Here is a 16422-nt window from a genome sequence, read left to right as displayed (position 1 = left end):
GCCATGAGAGCCAGTGGTCTAACTGATAAGAACATTACTTTACATAATCAAAGAAAATGATCAGAAGCTATCAATGTCCGATTGTTTTAGTAATTGTATGTTGACCAATAATGATTCTTGATCAACATACAATTAATAAAACAATTGGACATTGTTAGCTTCTGATAATCTTCTTTGATTATGTAAAGTAATGTTCTGATCAGTTAGGTCACTCTGGCTCTCATGGCCTCAATTCAAGTTAGAAAATTCCTAAAATAGGGAGATGTATACTCTTTAACATCACATTGGAGAACATTATCAGTGAGTTAGGAGTCAACAAAAAGTTTACAAATTCGGATTTACAAATAGCCAGAAGCAGAAATGCTGTAAGAAGCATTAAACTGAAAAAGTGGCACAAAATTGTGGCCTAAAAATTATTGAATTGAAAGTTAAATACATCAGTCAATGTAAGCGAATCAATAGGACTGAGGCATCTAAAGAACAAATATCCATATAATAGGAGGTTACAACATTGAAAACGTGAAAAATCTTACATACCTAGGTTCAAAAGTCACAACAGAGAACAATGTCAGCAAAAAAGTTGACATAGGATAGAGATTGCAATTGATAATAATATCGTATGGTATTTTTGCCGGGGAGATGCTTCCGGATTGTTACGGGGTCAGGTGTAAGGGTGTAACCTATATTGATGCACACTAGCCGAGGGTGACTGACGGCTTTACGTGCCTTCCTAAGCACGGTGACGACTTGTTCATTTCTTGATCATTTTGAGAAACCAAGTACATACCGAATATACAAAACCCCGATAGGATTAATCCTTGTAAGTATACAGATCACAACCTGCGACCACAAAATTTATAAGGATCGTACGTTTACGTTAGATGAGTCATACTAATACGCCAGTCAATGAGAGAAAAAACAGGATATTACCTCCAAATTCTATCCTACTGCATGGATTTTAATGAAATTTTGGGAATATACTCTACTTATCTCCTAATTCAAAGTCTACCCTATGCCGATGTGCCCTCTTATCTTGGGGGCGGTTTCCACCCCTGCTAGGGGGTGGAAAACTTTTTAGTTAAAATAACTACGGAAGTGGCTAGAAAACCTAATAATAAGCAAAAAGACTGTTCTATATTTTTTTTTAAACTCAATACTTTTTGAGTTATTCGTGGTTGAAAATTGGCTATTTTCATTGAAATATATAGCGATACGCTTTAATTACTATTTTTGCTAATTTTAATTTTTAATAACTTTTTCAAAATGAAATAATACGTTCCATTTAAAATTCACATGCGTAGAATGGCCTGTTAGTTTTAAGAAACGAAATATATCAGTTCTCAGCTTTAAAAAAAAAACTAGATATTATACGCCCTTGTATGGGAAATTACCTGATCAGACCCTAGGCCCATAAATTAGTTTAAATACCACAAACTAATGTTTTTAGTTCAGCGGAGTCGTTTTGACCAGTCTCGGTCGATTTCGCATCCCGGCAAGTGGTCTGATACTCTTACGAAATCTATAAGCAAAATACCTTTTTTTACCAAAATAAATAAGTATATTATTGACAGTTGTTTGCGTTTTACTATAGAAACATAACACCTTCTCGAATGGATTTTTGCGTATACCTTAAAAACTATGCATCTAACTAAAAAAACTATATAAATCGTTTTTGTAGCCTATAAAAAAACAAAGAGATTCGTTCCTTCGTAAATATTTTAGATATAATAGAAAAAGAAATATGGTAGGTGAAGGAGTTTGTTTTTTTGGTGCATGCTCAATTTGGAGTATTAAATTTGAAATAACAGAGAAACGGTCGATTTTAGGCTACCAATACATTTTGTAGTGCTTGATAAGACCATTAAAATGAGAAGTATGAAATGTCGATTGCATTCAAACTAAGTGAGATATGCTGCAAAAAAAAATTGATGACTAATGTATTTTAAGAAAAAATGAGAATTATAATTGACCGCTCATCCACCAGAATTTAAATACATCGTTTTCCTTCTACAATGCCTTTTATTACATTGATATTTCTATGTTCAAAAAGTTGGACGGGTTTAAAATACACGGTTTTGAAAAAATAAGATTAAATTATAGAGCGCATTTTAAAATTTTCTTACAAATCTTCCTTTTTCTACTTGTAACTTGAAAGTGATAAGAGTGCAGTAATGAAAAACAAAAACAAAGTTCTGACCTAAAAAAACCCTACATTTTTGTACGGGACCTTTTTTTTGTATCTCTTATCGTTTTCAAGTTACATGGAGAAAAAGGAAGAATTTTAACGCTCTATAATTTGATCTTATTTTTTTCAAAAACAATTTATTTTAAAACCGTCCAAGTTTTTTAACATAGAAACAACACTATAATAAAAGGTATTGTATAAGGAAAACGTTGCATTTAAATGCTGCTGGATGAGGGGTTAAATATACTTCTCATTTTTTCTTAAAATACATTGGTCATTCATCAGTTTTTTTTGCAGCATAACTCGCTTAGTTTGAACGTAATCGATATTTCATATTGATCATTTTAAAGGTATTCTTAAGCACTACAAAAGGAATTTGTAGCATTTTATATCTAAATCCACCGGTTCTCTGTTATTTCAAGTTCACCAAAAAACAAACTCTTTTCACCTACCATATCTCTTTTTGTACTATAACTAGAAGATTTATGAAGGAACGAATCTCTTATTATAATTTTTTTATAGGCTACAAAAACGATTTATATAGTTTTTTCAGTTAGATGCACAGTTTTAAAGGTATTCGCAAAAAACCGTCAGAAAAGGTGTAATTTTTCATTGAAAATGGCCAATTTTCAACCACGAATAACTCAAAAAGTAATGAGTTCTAAAACTAAAATTCTAAATAATTATAGAAAGGTTTTTGCTTAGAATTAGGTTCTCTAGCCACTTCCGTGCTTATTTTGACCAAACAAATTTCCACCCTCTTGAAGGGGTGGGAACCGCCCCCAAGATAAAAAGCGCCATAGTATATAGGGTAGACTTTGTTTCTTGAGCTATTCCCTACTTACTGTGAAAATATCAAGTAAATCTATGTAGTAGGATGGAATTCGGAGCAAAATACCCTATAAATGGATACAAGAAAATAAAACACCGAAGAAAATAATAAGACAGGCACTGTAACGGAACGTTACTTAATGAAAATATTTTAATTAAAAATCAATAATTTAATATTTATAAAATGCTACTTTTCCATTTTGCAACACCGCCAACACTGGACATTAGTTCCACGAGTAGCCGCTGTCGCAAGTATCAAGAAGAACTGTCAAATTTTTAAAAAGTTTCACTGTTAGCTGAACCTCCAAATAAATAAGTTCCAAGTGGTCGGTGGCTTTTTGAACAAAAAAAGGAATCACCTTTTAGTTATTTTTTTTTATACGGAAGCTATCGTAATTAAGTTGAAGGAGGAGAAAGTTTTGTTTTGTTGAAGGAGAAAAGTATTAATTTGGTAAAAATTTGGGATGATTGCTATCGGGTAAGTTGTATTATTACTTCATCCATATAGGAAGCCATATTGATGACCGGAAAATTTATAATTTCCATAAATTCTTTTCATTTCTTCTTGTCTTTATTATATATTTCGACTAACTATCTATAGATACAATTTTTAATATCATTCCTAGCTCTAAATCCACATGTTTCTATATAAAATTCCATAAAGTTATTCAAGGTCAAGTGGAACCTATGTTTTTGGTACAGAAAAAAAAACAACACTTCTTTTAATGGATCCTGACCAGTTTTTATTGGAAGTTTAACTTCCAACTTATTTCCTAATTCCATAAGATTGATTACCCAAATTAACAATGGGTTTGTATCTTTTAGCCACTTGGAACCACTGGAATATTCATCCCACTAACATCAGGGATGAAATAAAAAAAAAACTTTAGCGCAGTCACGGGGTAGCCTAGGAGCTGGAATCGTCTTTTGAGTTGGTTTTTGGACTATCATTATTTTGTTTGGAACTTTGGAAAAGACTTTACGTTAGTTGGTGTTGGACAGTGATTAAGTATTTTTTTTTATTATTATTTTCAAGAACATTAATTTTTTCTAAATAATTGGAACATTCAATATCTATTAAAAATATAAAATTAAATAAGTTTACATTATACTCCACTAAGTTATTCATAATTTTTTCAAACAAAAACAAAAGAAATAATTTAAATATTTTCAATTTTTAATAATAAATAATACCTCCTCTTCAAGGCTTCAAATTTGCATTTTTCTAATAAATTAATTTCTTTTGTTTCTTTTCTCACGTGTAAAGGTAATTGAGCTCAACTATCCGGAGAAAATTTGGTAAATTTTTTATATATTATAATTACTGAACCTTGGCTTTTGTCCCCCTCAGGGTAATTGACCATTTAACTTGTTTTTTTTATTATTGTAACCGCACATGAAGTTAGAGTTTTACCTCGAGTAGTGTGTCGGTTCATTTTTGTACCATAAATTGGATTTGACATTTCAAACCAATTTTTAGGGGTGGACTTTGTTCCTCTTTTGTTTAAACTACTCTGTAGACTGTAAATTGTACATACTTTATTAGTAAAATATTTTTTATTAATTTTAGGGCATACCTTGTTGGTACATATACGAATTTTTGTACATACAAGTAAAAGCTAAATACACTATTGATTGGGTTGTATAATATTTCTTTTATTACCTAGTGGTTGTCATATGTTTCTAGGTTTACTAATTTTATTGTCATAGCAACTAACTAGTACGAGTGCAGCAGTATAGGATACCTGGTAGAGCCATAGTCTACGCTCTACTGGCGCCCACGATTTATTGTTATTTTTCTATATTTTCTAGTCTTTGTTCATCTTGATATTCCCTTTATATCCATCATCTATATTCTGTAGATTTACTGTCTTTGACGGCGCGAAAATTGGCCGAACTATCCTTGAGTATCAAGTGCTCATTCTCTTCTATACCCTGCTAGCTTAACTACAGTCAGTTTCATCCATCTACTTCTGTTTCTGTCAATAGTTTACCATCTGACTTTTTCATTTCACATTCCCATACAAGTACTACTTGTACGCTAAGGTAGTATTTGTTACATTTGCTTCCCAACGTAGAAGCCCCTTCATTCCAATACATTTGCTTCCCCTTCTTTGCCTACTTCTGTTGGAGTTTAGATATTTCTCCCAACGGTTACTCAAACAGAAGTACCCCCACAATTTATGTTACAGTGACGTATCCCAACGTGGTGCCATCTTAGGTCAAAGACAGTATTTTCTTTAGGTCATATTTTCTATTTTATCTAAGTTTCTGTATTATTTTCTGTTGGTATTCCCTCACATCTTGTTGTTGATTTATTTTATCCCCAATTTTGTTATCATTTTTTTTTCAGGTACTCTTATATTGCTGTATTGTTAGATTAATATTTAAATACCCTATTTTTAGTTATAGTTGTACAGCTGGCAGTCTATATTGGAGTTTATAATTTATTAGGAGTTTATATAATATATATTTAACCTAACAATAAATAACTAAAACATATATTATTCTATACATTTGAATACATTCAGACAATATTGGTATATTTTTAGGATCAACTAATTGTTGACCAAATATATAGGTACATACTTTTTTTCAGAGCTATTTTTGAACATAACTGAAAATTATTTTCATTACTCACATTTACATTGATAACCTGATTATAATTATTGGTGAGATTTGTTGATTCTGTTGGTGTGTTGCTAATATTTTCTTCATAGATACCCTTACAAACTTAAATATACTTTGCTGGTCACATTTTTGATTTTGATTGTTTCATTGTTTGTTTTTCCTCTCATCATGTGTGCTTTTAAAGCAGATCACCTCTTAGTGAAAGAAGTGGATTATGAGTTGAGGATAAGGGAGGTCGAAGTTGAAGAATCTGCCAAGGTCGAGGCGAAACGTAAACTATTGCGAGGTGCTCTTCAACAAGAACAAGGGAATAGAAGTTTCCGACAAATTTCTGCTGCAGCTATTCCTTTTCCTGAACAACAACAAGGGATAAACGAGACAATTGAGGATCTTGCTAAAAAGATATCTGAGTTTAGAGGGACTGTACATGATAGCATGTATTCTAGGTACATCTCACGTCTTGCCCATATCTCTGGTCGTGTTCATTTACTAACTTGTGCTGATGAGGAACAACAAACTTACAAGCGCTCTATGTCTGTTAGGATTCTCGGGTTAGAAGGCGAACTTGATTCTCGAGTAAGTCCTGTAGCCACCTCCACTCCTATTTCTTCTGTTCAAGCCGCTAACCCTTTGTTACACCCCAAACCTATTCATATACATAAGTGGGGAATTTCATTTTCTGGTCAAGGTCACTACGATCAAGTAATTACATTTTTGGAAAGGGTGGAGTGTCTCCGTATTTCAAGAGGTGTGAGTGAGGATGATCTTTTTGCAGCTTCTGCTGAATTATTTACAGGTCCTGCATTTACTTGGTATATGAATAATCGTAATAGTTTTTCCACTTGGTCTGAGTTAGCTCAGAAATTAAAATCTGATTTTCTCCCTTATTCTTTTCAAGATGACCTCTTAGACGAAATAAAGAACCATAAACAGAAACCAAATGAACCTGTGACTATGTTTATTAACACAATTTTGGGCATGTGTAGTCGACTTGAGACTTCTCTAACAGACTCTGCCAAAATTAAAATCATTCTCAAATGTCTGTTACCTTCTTACCATAAGCAATTAGCTTTGATGGACATTCAAAGTATCACAGACCTCACTGAAAAGTGCAAACGTTTGGAGGAAACGTTATCTTGGTCTTCTCCACCTTCTTCCTCATCTCGACAATCACCTATTTCTTCCTCTCAGCCAAGTTCTTTTAGGCCCCGTTCATGGCAAAATAAGGGTCCTGAACGGAATGTTTCGGCATTGAATTCTGTTGTCTGCTGGAATTGTCATCTTCCGGGTCACACGTTTTTTGGATGTGAGATCCCTCAAAATCGTATTTTCTGCCACGGTTGTGGTCGAGAAAATACCCTCAAACGGAACTGTTTCAAATGTTCGGGAAACGGAACGTTGGAGGTCCGTCCCCTGAGCGTTTCTCCTTCCACTTCCCTATCAGGGAACCAAACCCCAGCATCAACAGAATCTGCAAGTCCAAGCACGTCAAGCAACACAAACCCATCTCCCAGTCGGAAAGGGGTGTCATCAAAAAGATCAGCACGCTCCACAGATCAAAATCCATCAAAACAGTAAGCTCTAATTGTGATATATTAAGTCCACATGGTTCAAGTGATCATAGATGGTCATCCATAAATACTCATTTAGTTGATAGTGTTGAACATAATGGTAAGTGTAGTAGTGAAGTAGTTCCCTTGTCTATACCCGTTTCTAGTTTTGTTAGTAATGATAATATGTCTGTGTTGTTACCCCATAATTTTGATAACCAAGCAGATGCTTTAGGTTTTGATATAAATTCTTTATTAGTCAGAAAACACAATGATAACCGACCGTATCTTGAAATTGAGATATTAGGACAATCATGCTTAGCTCTATTAGATAGTGGCTCAAATATTTCTTTAATAGGTTCTTATTCATTAAAGTTACTAGAAAATACTGATATTACTATTATGCCTATTTCTTCTTTGCAAGTGTCTACTGCAGATGGTACAGTTCAGTCAATTACAGGTAAATTTGAGACAGACATCTTAGTTGCTAATATTCGGAAAACAATTACATTTTATATCATACCTTCTGTTCGAAACTCCATAATTCTTGGCATGGATTTCTTAAATACATTTAACAGCACATTGAACTGTTCTGACTTTTCCGTTTCTATATCATCATTCAATTTGTCAACCCTCAGTGCTATTCGTGAGTTTTCTAGTTTGTCTGTCAGGGAACAAAAACAACTAGAGAATATCATTTCTAAATTTTCATCGATTTCTTCTAACGATAAATTAGGCCGTACTCATCTAATGTCTCATACTATTGAAGTGAATACTTCAACCCCTTTTCGACAATATCAGTATCCCATACCTCAAGCATGGCAGGCAGATCTAGAAAAGGAGGTTGATTCGATGCTCTCCTTAAATATTATCGAACCGTCCAAGTCTTGTTATTGCAGTCCGCTTTGGCTCATAAAAAAGAAGGATGGATCCTTTAGAGTTTGTTTCGATGGTCGGAAATTAAATAGTATCACTGCTAATAGGGACGCTTATCCTATCCCCAGAATAGATGTTATCTTAAGCAAACTTCAGAATGCTAAATACATCTCTTCCATTGATCTATCTAAGGCCTTCTTACAAATTCCTTTGAGTGAAGAGAGTAAGAAGTATACCGCTTTTGCTGTCAGTGGGAAAGGGCTATTTCAATTTGTTACCATGCCTTTCGGTCTTGTTTCTGCTCCCCAGACAATGTGTCGTTTAATGGACTTGGTTATCGGTCCACAACTTGAGCCATATGTCTTCTATTATCTAGATGATATTTTAGTTGTTACTCCTGATTTTGATTTACATATTGAAATATTAGGCAAGCTATTTTCACGCCTTAAAGAGGCTAATCTTACGGTGAATTTAGATAAATGTAATTTTTGTCGTCCTAATTTAAAATTCCTAGGATACGTTGTTGATAGTCAAGGTCTGAGGACAAATCCGGATAAAGTATCTGCTATTAAAGACTTCCCCATACCTAAAACCACCACCCAGTTACGTAGGATCTTGGGAATGTGTGGATACTATCGCCGGTTTGTGCCTTCTTACTCTACTTTGTTGTCACCTCTTACTGACCTTCTTAAGAATAGGAAAAAGGGCCAGACTATTACCTGGACTCCTGAGGCTGATGATGCTTTCCATCGCATTAAAGAAGCCCTTACCAGTGCTCCAGTCATGACCTCTCCTGATTTCAAGGAACATTTTTACCTCATGACTGATTGCTCGAATACAGCTTCAGGTGGTGTACTCTTTCAGATGAAAGACGGTTCAGAACACCCCATAGCTTACACAAGCAAGAAGCTGAACAAGGCTCAGAAAAATTACTCCACTACTGAACGTGAACTGCTTGCCATCATTCATGGCTTGGAGGCATTCCGTTATTATTTGGAAGGTCGTAAGTGCACACTTATAACTGATCATAGTTCGTTGTTGTGGTTGCATTCTATGCGTAATCCATCCCAACGATTATCTCGTTGGATTTGTAAGTTATCAGCGTTTGACTATAATATCGTACATCGCAAGGCTAATGGTGTTGTAGTAGCTGATGCATTGTCTCGAACGTTTGATGTCAACCTTCTTGACATATCCACCTTAGTTCCGGATACATGGTATCAGAATATGTTGGAGAAAGTTACCCAAGAACCTGGTCAGTACCCTGATTTCAAAGTAGAGAATAATGTCCTATATAAACATGTTATCAGTCCTATAGAGTCACTGTCGAATATGTCTGACTGGAAAATAGTAGTTCCAACAGCTAATAGGGAAGAAGTCTTGAGAAATTTTCATGATGATGTGACATCAGGTCACTTCGGGTTTTATAAAACTTTTTGTAAAATAGCTGAGTTATATTACTGGCCTGGTCTGCGCAATTCGGTCAAGAAATACATCTCTAGATGTAGAGTTTGTGCAACCTGCAAGCCAAGTAACCTACCTCAAGCTGGACTCATGGGTTCCTTCAGGAACATTAATTTTCCTTGGCAAATGATATCATTAGATCTTATTGGACCATATCCACGTAGCTATAAGGGTAATACATGTTGTTTGGTAGTTGTGGATTATTTCACTAAGTTTCCCTTAGTTTTTCCTCTTCGTCAGGCCACAACTCCAGCCATTTTAAAATATTTAGAAGAACAAGTTTTCTTACTATTTGGGGTTCCTCAAATAGTATCATGTGATAATGGACCACAATTTGTGTCCAAAGCTTTTAAAGATCTCTTGAGTAAATACAAGGTCCAAAAGATTTTTTATAATGCTGCCTACCATCCGCAGGCAAACCATACTGAGCGTGTTAATCGCAGTATCGTAACTGCACTAAGGTCTTATACTTATATGGATCATAGAGCTTGGGATCAATATATTCATCCAGTCGCTCAGGCCATTCGTACTTCTGTTCATGAAGTCACCCAATGTTCTCCAGCCTATCTTAATTTTGGAAGAAATGTTCCATTGTCTGGTGACTATTTTGGATTAATTTCTGAGAATCGTACTACTCTTCCTCAGATTTCGGAGAATCTCCATCGTCTGGAAGATCTCCAACAGTTACCCCCCATTTTTGCTGACATTAGGAAAAGGTTAAAAACTTCTTACCTCAGGAATCAGAGTCAGTATAATTTAAGGAAACGAGATTTGCGATTCTTTGTTGGTGATCGGGTCTTAAAGCGTAATTTTGTAAAATCCAGTAAGGGTGATGCCATTTCTGCAAAGTTTTGTCAGAAATATATCCCGTGCACGGTCGTGAGGGTATTATCTCCTTTAGTGTATGAATTAAAGGACAATTCGACGAACAAACGAATTGGTCAGTTTCACGTAAAGGATTTACTGCCTGATAATACCATGGACGAGGTTGGTTCTTCCTCTTCAGATGAAAATTAGCTAAACAGAGTTGTTTAAGCTAATATCTTCCTCTGTTGTCTTTAGCTCGATTTTTACTGCGGTTTGTTATTTTAATCTAATGTTGTTTTGTCACCAGATAGGTTTTAGTTACATGGATTAATTTTTATCTTTTGGCAGTTTTTGGAGACTTCAATTTATTAGGTAATTATTGGATATGTAGTACCATATGTGTGAGTTCATCATTTTTTTTGTAATATAAATTGTGCATTTTAATTACTATCAGTTAATAAGCTTACTAGGTACTAGTCCTGTCATCAGCAATATAAAATAAATAGGGACTCAGACTTATTTCTTTTTGTTCTTTTTGATATACATCCACTACTTTTGATAGGAAGGATGATTTATATGTTTATATAATATATCTGGCAGTGTAGACTCATACAACTACTCATATTTATCTGAAAGGGGACTACGTTGTACACTACTATATCTTGACTTGTGTGTTACCTTTTGATATTTGATTATCTGCTATTTGTTTTATATCCTGTTATTGGATTTGCCATATTGGAAAGATGTTACAGTTTAATTTGCTATTGGTTTACCTTATCTATGTTGTCAAGGATGTCCTAAATACTTCACAATAATTTATACCCTTATTAATATACAGTATGAACCTGGAATTAGTTGTAATTTAGATTTAGGTATGGATTCTTGTGTCTTCCATATTATTTACTCTAAGAATTAGTCTGTGTGTACTAGGATTTAGTGAATACGTGGGTTCGAAGTTGTTGTTCGGTACGTGGCCAGTGCTGTTCGATTAAATTTCGTAATCTATGTCTTTCATGGCAGAGTACACAGATGTTTATTCGTCATAACCAAGTTCAATCATGAAATGATTGATCCTTTTTTGTTGGATAATGACAACCATTTTTAGTGTAATTATCTAATTATTCCAGTTACCTTGTTACAGGTTGATAGGGAAGTTTATTTAGTTTATATTATGTCTCGTATTCATAGAGTTTGTGCTTTGACTATCCCTATACCTAGCAAGTTCATTTGATTCCATATTTAGGGTATTTAGACAGATGAGTTGTTATTGTCATTATATTGTTACTTCTTTCCTTAGGCAAAAGTTGTTGTTTAGATTCAGGTATATTTTCTAGATAATCCTACATATGTGAGAACATATCATAAATCTACAGTTTTATTTAAAATTGTTTGCTTGTTCTCGACATTTTTCTGTTACCCAGATAGTGGTATCACAGAACAGAATATTAGTTCACCACTTTATTTTTACTTATTATTGTGTCTGGTTATTGGCATACATCTGCTGTAGCAACATGCTATAACTAGCGAATACCAGCACGAATCAATTTTATTTAGTCACCGAATTCCTTTAGTCGATATACTTTAGGTATTTATCTTATTATCGGTTTAATTGATTACATCTCTGTTGGTTAGTATGGATAAGTGTGACATACATTACCTCACACTTTGTTCATTTTTTTTTGTTTATTAGATTTGGTTCATGGATGCTATGGTAACTCGATATAAGGATGGAATCGATCTATGGCTGTCCTTTTGTTCGAAACCATAAATTCTATATCTATATCCAATAGATTAGTTTGGTATAAGGTTTAGGTAGACCTAAGTTATTTATTTTATATAGTGTTAATGAGAATTGGTCCATAAATCTTCCTGATCGTTCTTCTCTGGATATGCTTTTATGAATCTGGTGTCCATTGTTAGTCCGATTTTGGATAGCGTCCGATTGCTCTTATTTTGTGTTAATTATTTCCTTGTTATATTAGTATTATTTGGTATTAGTGAGAATTGTTCCAAAAATCTTCCTGGTTGCTCTTCTCTGGATATGCTGTTATAAATCTGGTGTCCATTGTGAGTTCAATTTTGGATTAAGTGTTCAATTCTTCATTTCCTTTAGTCAATCATTACTATGATCTTATTTTAGTATAGCTACTAGTTCCTTATTGTGCGAATTGGATCACATTTTGCCTGGTTGTTCGTCCTTGGATATGCCATCATAAATTTGATGTCCATGGATATTTCAATTTTGGACCTAGTGCCCAATTCGACACTTATTTGTCACTATAAATTTATTACTATAATCGAGTCAATGTTTTGGTTTCTTCACTAATGGTTTATACAGACATTTAATATGACTTTGAGTCATCTTATGGAATCTGAAGAAGTCCATACTTTTTCTTGATAAAATTGTCTTAATCTTGTTAATCAATGTGTAATGAAGAAATAGACCACTATGGTTAGTGATATATTAAGTTTAGAAAAAAAAAAAAATTTTTGTACCTAAAATTTTTTTTTCATCAAGTTGGAGGGGAATGTAACGGAACGTTACTTAATGAAAATATTTTAATTAAAAATCAATAATTTAATATTTATAAAATGCTACTTTTCCATTTTGCAACACCGCCAACACTGGACATTAGTTCCACGAGTAGCCGCTGTCGCAAGTATCAAGAAGAACTGTCAAATTTTTAAAAAGTTTCACTGTTAGCTGAACCTCCAAATAAATAAGTTCCAAGTGGTCGGTGGCTTTTTGAACAAAAAAAGGAATCACCTTTTAGTTATTTTTTTTTATACGGAAGCTATCGTAATTAAGTTGAAGGAGGAGAAAGTTTTGTTTTGTTGAAGGAGAAAAGTATTAATTTGGTAAAAATTTGGAATGATTGCTATCGGGTAAGTTGTATTATTACTTCATCCATATAGGAAGCCATATTGATGACCGGAAAATTTATAATTTCCATAAATTCTTTTCATTTCTTCTTGTCTTTATTATATATTTCGACTAACTATCTATAGATACAATTTTTAATATCATTCCTAGCTCTAAATCCACATGTTTCTATATAAAATTCCATAAAGTTATTCAAGGTCAAGTGGAACCTATGTTTTTGGTACAGAAAAAAAAAACAACACTTCTTTTAATGGATCCTGACCAGTTTTTATTGGAAGTTTAACTTCCAACTTATTTCCTAATTCCATAAGATTGATTACCCAAATTAACAATGGGTTTGTATCTTTTAGCCACTTGGAACCACTGGAATATTCATCCCACTAACATCAGGGATGAAATAAAAAAAAACTTTAGCGCAGTCACGGGGTAGCCTAGGAGCTGGAATCGTCTTTTGAGTTGGTTTTTGGACTATCATTATTTTGTTTGGAACTTTGGAAAAGACTTTACGTTAGTTGGTGTTGGACAGTGATTAAGTATTTTTTTTTTATTATTATTTTCAAGAACATTAATTTTTTCTAAATAATTGGAACATTCAATATCTATTAAAAATATAAAATTAAATAAGTTTACATTATACTCCACTAAGTTATTCATAATTTTTTCAAACAAAAACAAAAGAAATAATTTAAATATTTTCAATTTTTAATAATAAATAATACCTCCTCTTCAAGGCTTCAAATTTGCATTTTTCTAATAAATTAATTTCTTTTGTTTCTTTTCTCACGTGTAAAGGTAATTGAGCTCAACTATCCGGAGAAAATTTGGTAAATTTTTTATATATTATAATTACTGAACCTTGGCTTTTGTCCCCCTCAGGGTAATTGACCATTTAACTTGTTTTTTTTATTATTGTAACCGCACATGAAGTTAGAGTTTTACCTCGAGTAGTGTGTCGGTTCATTTTTGTACCATAAATTGGATTTGACATTTCAAACCAATTTTTAGGGGTGGACTTTGTTCCTCTTTTGTTTAAACTACTCTGTAGACTGTAAATTGTACATACTTTATTAGTAAAATATTTTTTATTAATTTTAGGGCATACCTTGTTGGTACATATACGAATTTTTGTACATATAAGTAAAAGCTAAATACACTATTGATTGGGTTGTATAATATTTCTTTTATTACCTAGTGGTTGTCATATGTTTCTAGGTTTACTAATTTTATTGTCATAGCAATTAACTAGTACGAGTGCAGCAGTATAGGATACCTGGTAGAGCCATAGTCTACGCTCTACTGGCGCCCACGATTTATTGTTATTTTTCTATATTTTCTAGTCTTTGTTCATCTTGATATTCCCTTTATATCCATCATCTATATTCTGTAGATTTACTGTCTTTGACGGCGCGAAAATTGGCCGAACTATCCTTGAGTATCAAGGGCTCATTCTCTTCTATACCCTGCTAGCTTAACTACAGTCAGTTTCATCCATCTACTTCTGTTTCTGTCAATAGTTTACCATCTGACTTTTTCATTTCACATTCCCATACAAGTACTACTTGTACGCTAAGGTAGTATTTGTTACATTTGCTTCCCAACGTAGAAGCCCCTTCATTCCAATACATTTGCTTCCCCTTCCTTGCCTACTTCTGTTGGAGTTTAGATATTTCTCCCAACGGTTACTCAAACAGAAGTACCCCCACAATTTATGTTACAGCACCAGTGCGAAAAACGTTAAAGGTAAGACTAAAACTCGGATATATGGCACAAGTGGAACAAAATCTGAAAACCTTTTTTATGAAAGGTTTTAAACTGAAAGAACATCGTTGTGTTAAGAGTATCTATTCATAATCTTTAAAGTAATATAATCACAAAACTTATTAATCTTTGACCGTTTTTGTTTACTTTTTCTTCTTCAAACGAACCGACCACTTTGCTATTTACTTTCCTTTCGATTCTAGATCTAGATTTAAGTCAACTAGTAAAATTATTTCCTTCTTAATTCCAATACTGTCCACCAAGTGCGTCAATTAGTCGTAAAGTGTATCCCTTAACCCTTGTTGTTCATCTTGAGAAGGTGCAGATGTGCCCACTACCACTAAATGCTGCTGCACTTCTGATTTTTCCTACTCCATTATACAAATTAACATAATCTTTAAATTAGCGTGCCTTTCTTTTCCTGTTTTACTTACAGTCGGAAAAATTAAAGAATACCATGAACGATCACATCAATCACTTATTTTGTATTTACTGTCCTTTTCTATAAATAACAAACGTTTGTTATAGAAAAAGACAGCAAATACAAAATAAGTGATTGGTGTGATCGTTCATGGGTATTCTATAATTTTTCCGACTTGTATGTAAGAACGGAGCTAGACGTCCATACAAGTAGAAATATATACGTTATATTACTTTGACTGGACTATTACTGTTATACAAATCATAATTTAATCAAATCCAGATATAAAAACACTATAAAGTCTGTGAGAACATACCCCGGAGCTGACATAAATTCAGACCATAATCCACTAGTAGGCATAATGAAGATAAAATTAAAAAAGATCCAAAAACAAACAAATATACCACGATTCGATGTCTCAAAGATAAAAGAAGAACCTATACGTCAGACTTTAAAACAAGAAATAAATGATAACAACAAGACGTGATAAAGACAACAGATGTTAATGACAAATGGAACATGATACAAGAAACGTTAGAAAAGGCAGGAAAGAAAATATTACAGACAAAAATATGAAAAAAACAGAGATGGATGACTTCAGAAATCCTAGAGTGAATGGAGGAAAGAAGAAACCATAAAGGCAGGAATAAGGCAAAATACAAAGAAATACAGAGGTTAATAATAAAGAAAATAAAAGAGGCCAAATCCACCTGGCTGACAAATCAATGCAGTGAAATAGAGGAATATTCTAAAAACATGATAGCTTTAATATGCATAAGAAAATAAAGGAAATCACAAATACACAGCGAAAAAGAAAGATGGCCTTCTTAAAGACATAAATGGAAAAATTATTATAGAAGTCAAAGAGAAATTAAAAAAGTGGAAGGCGTACATAACAGATCTGTTTGAGGATAAGAGACAAGAACCGGAAGAAATCGATAGCGAAACGGGACCAGAGATCATAATGGAGGAAATCGAACAAGCAATACGAAACGCAAAAAACGGAAAAACTGTA

Source organism: Diabrotica virgifera, chromosome 7, assembly GCF_917563875.1.
Source record: "Diabrotica virgifera virgifera chromosome 7, PGI_DIABVI_V3a".
Lineage (NCBI taxonomy): Eukaryota > Metazoa > Arthropoda > Insecta > Coleoptera > Chrysomelidae > Diabrotica > Diabrotica virgifera.
This window is presented reverse-complemented; position numbering follows the sequence as displayed.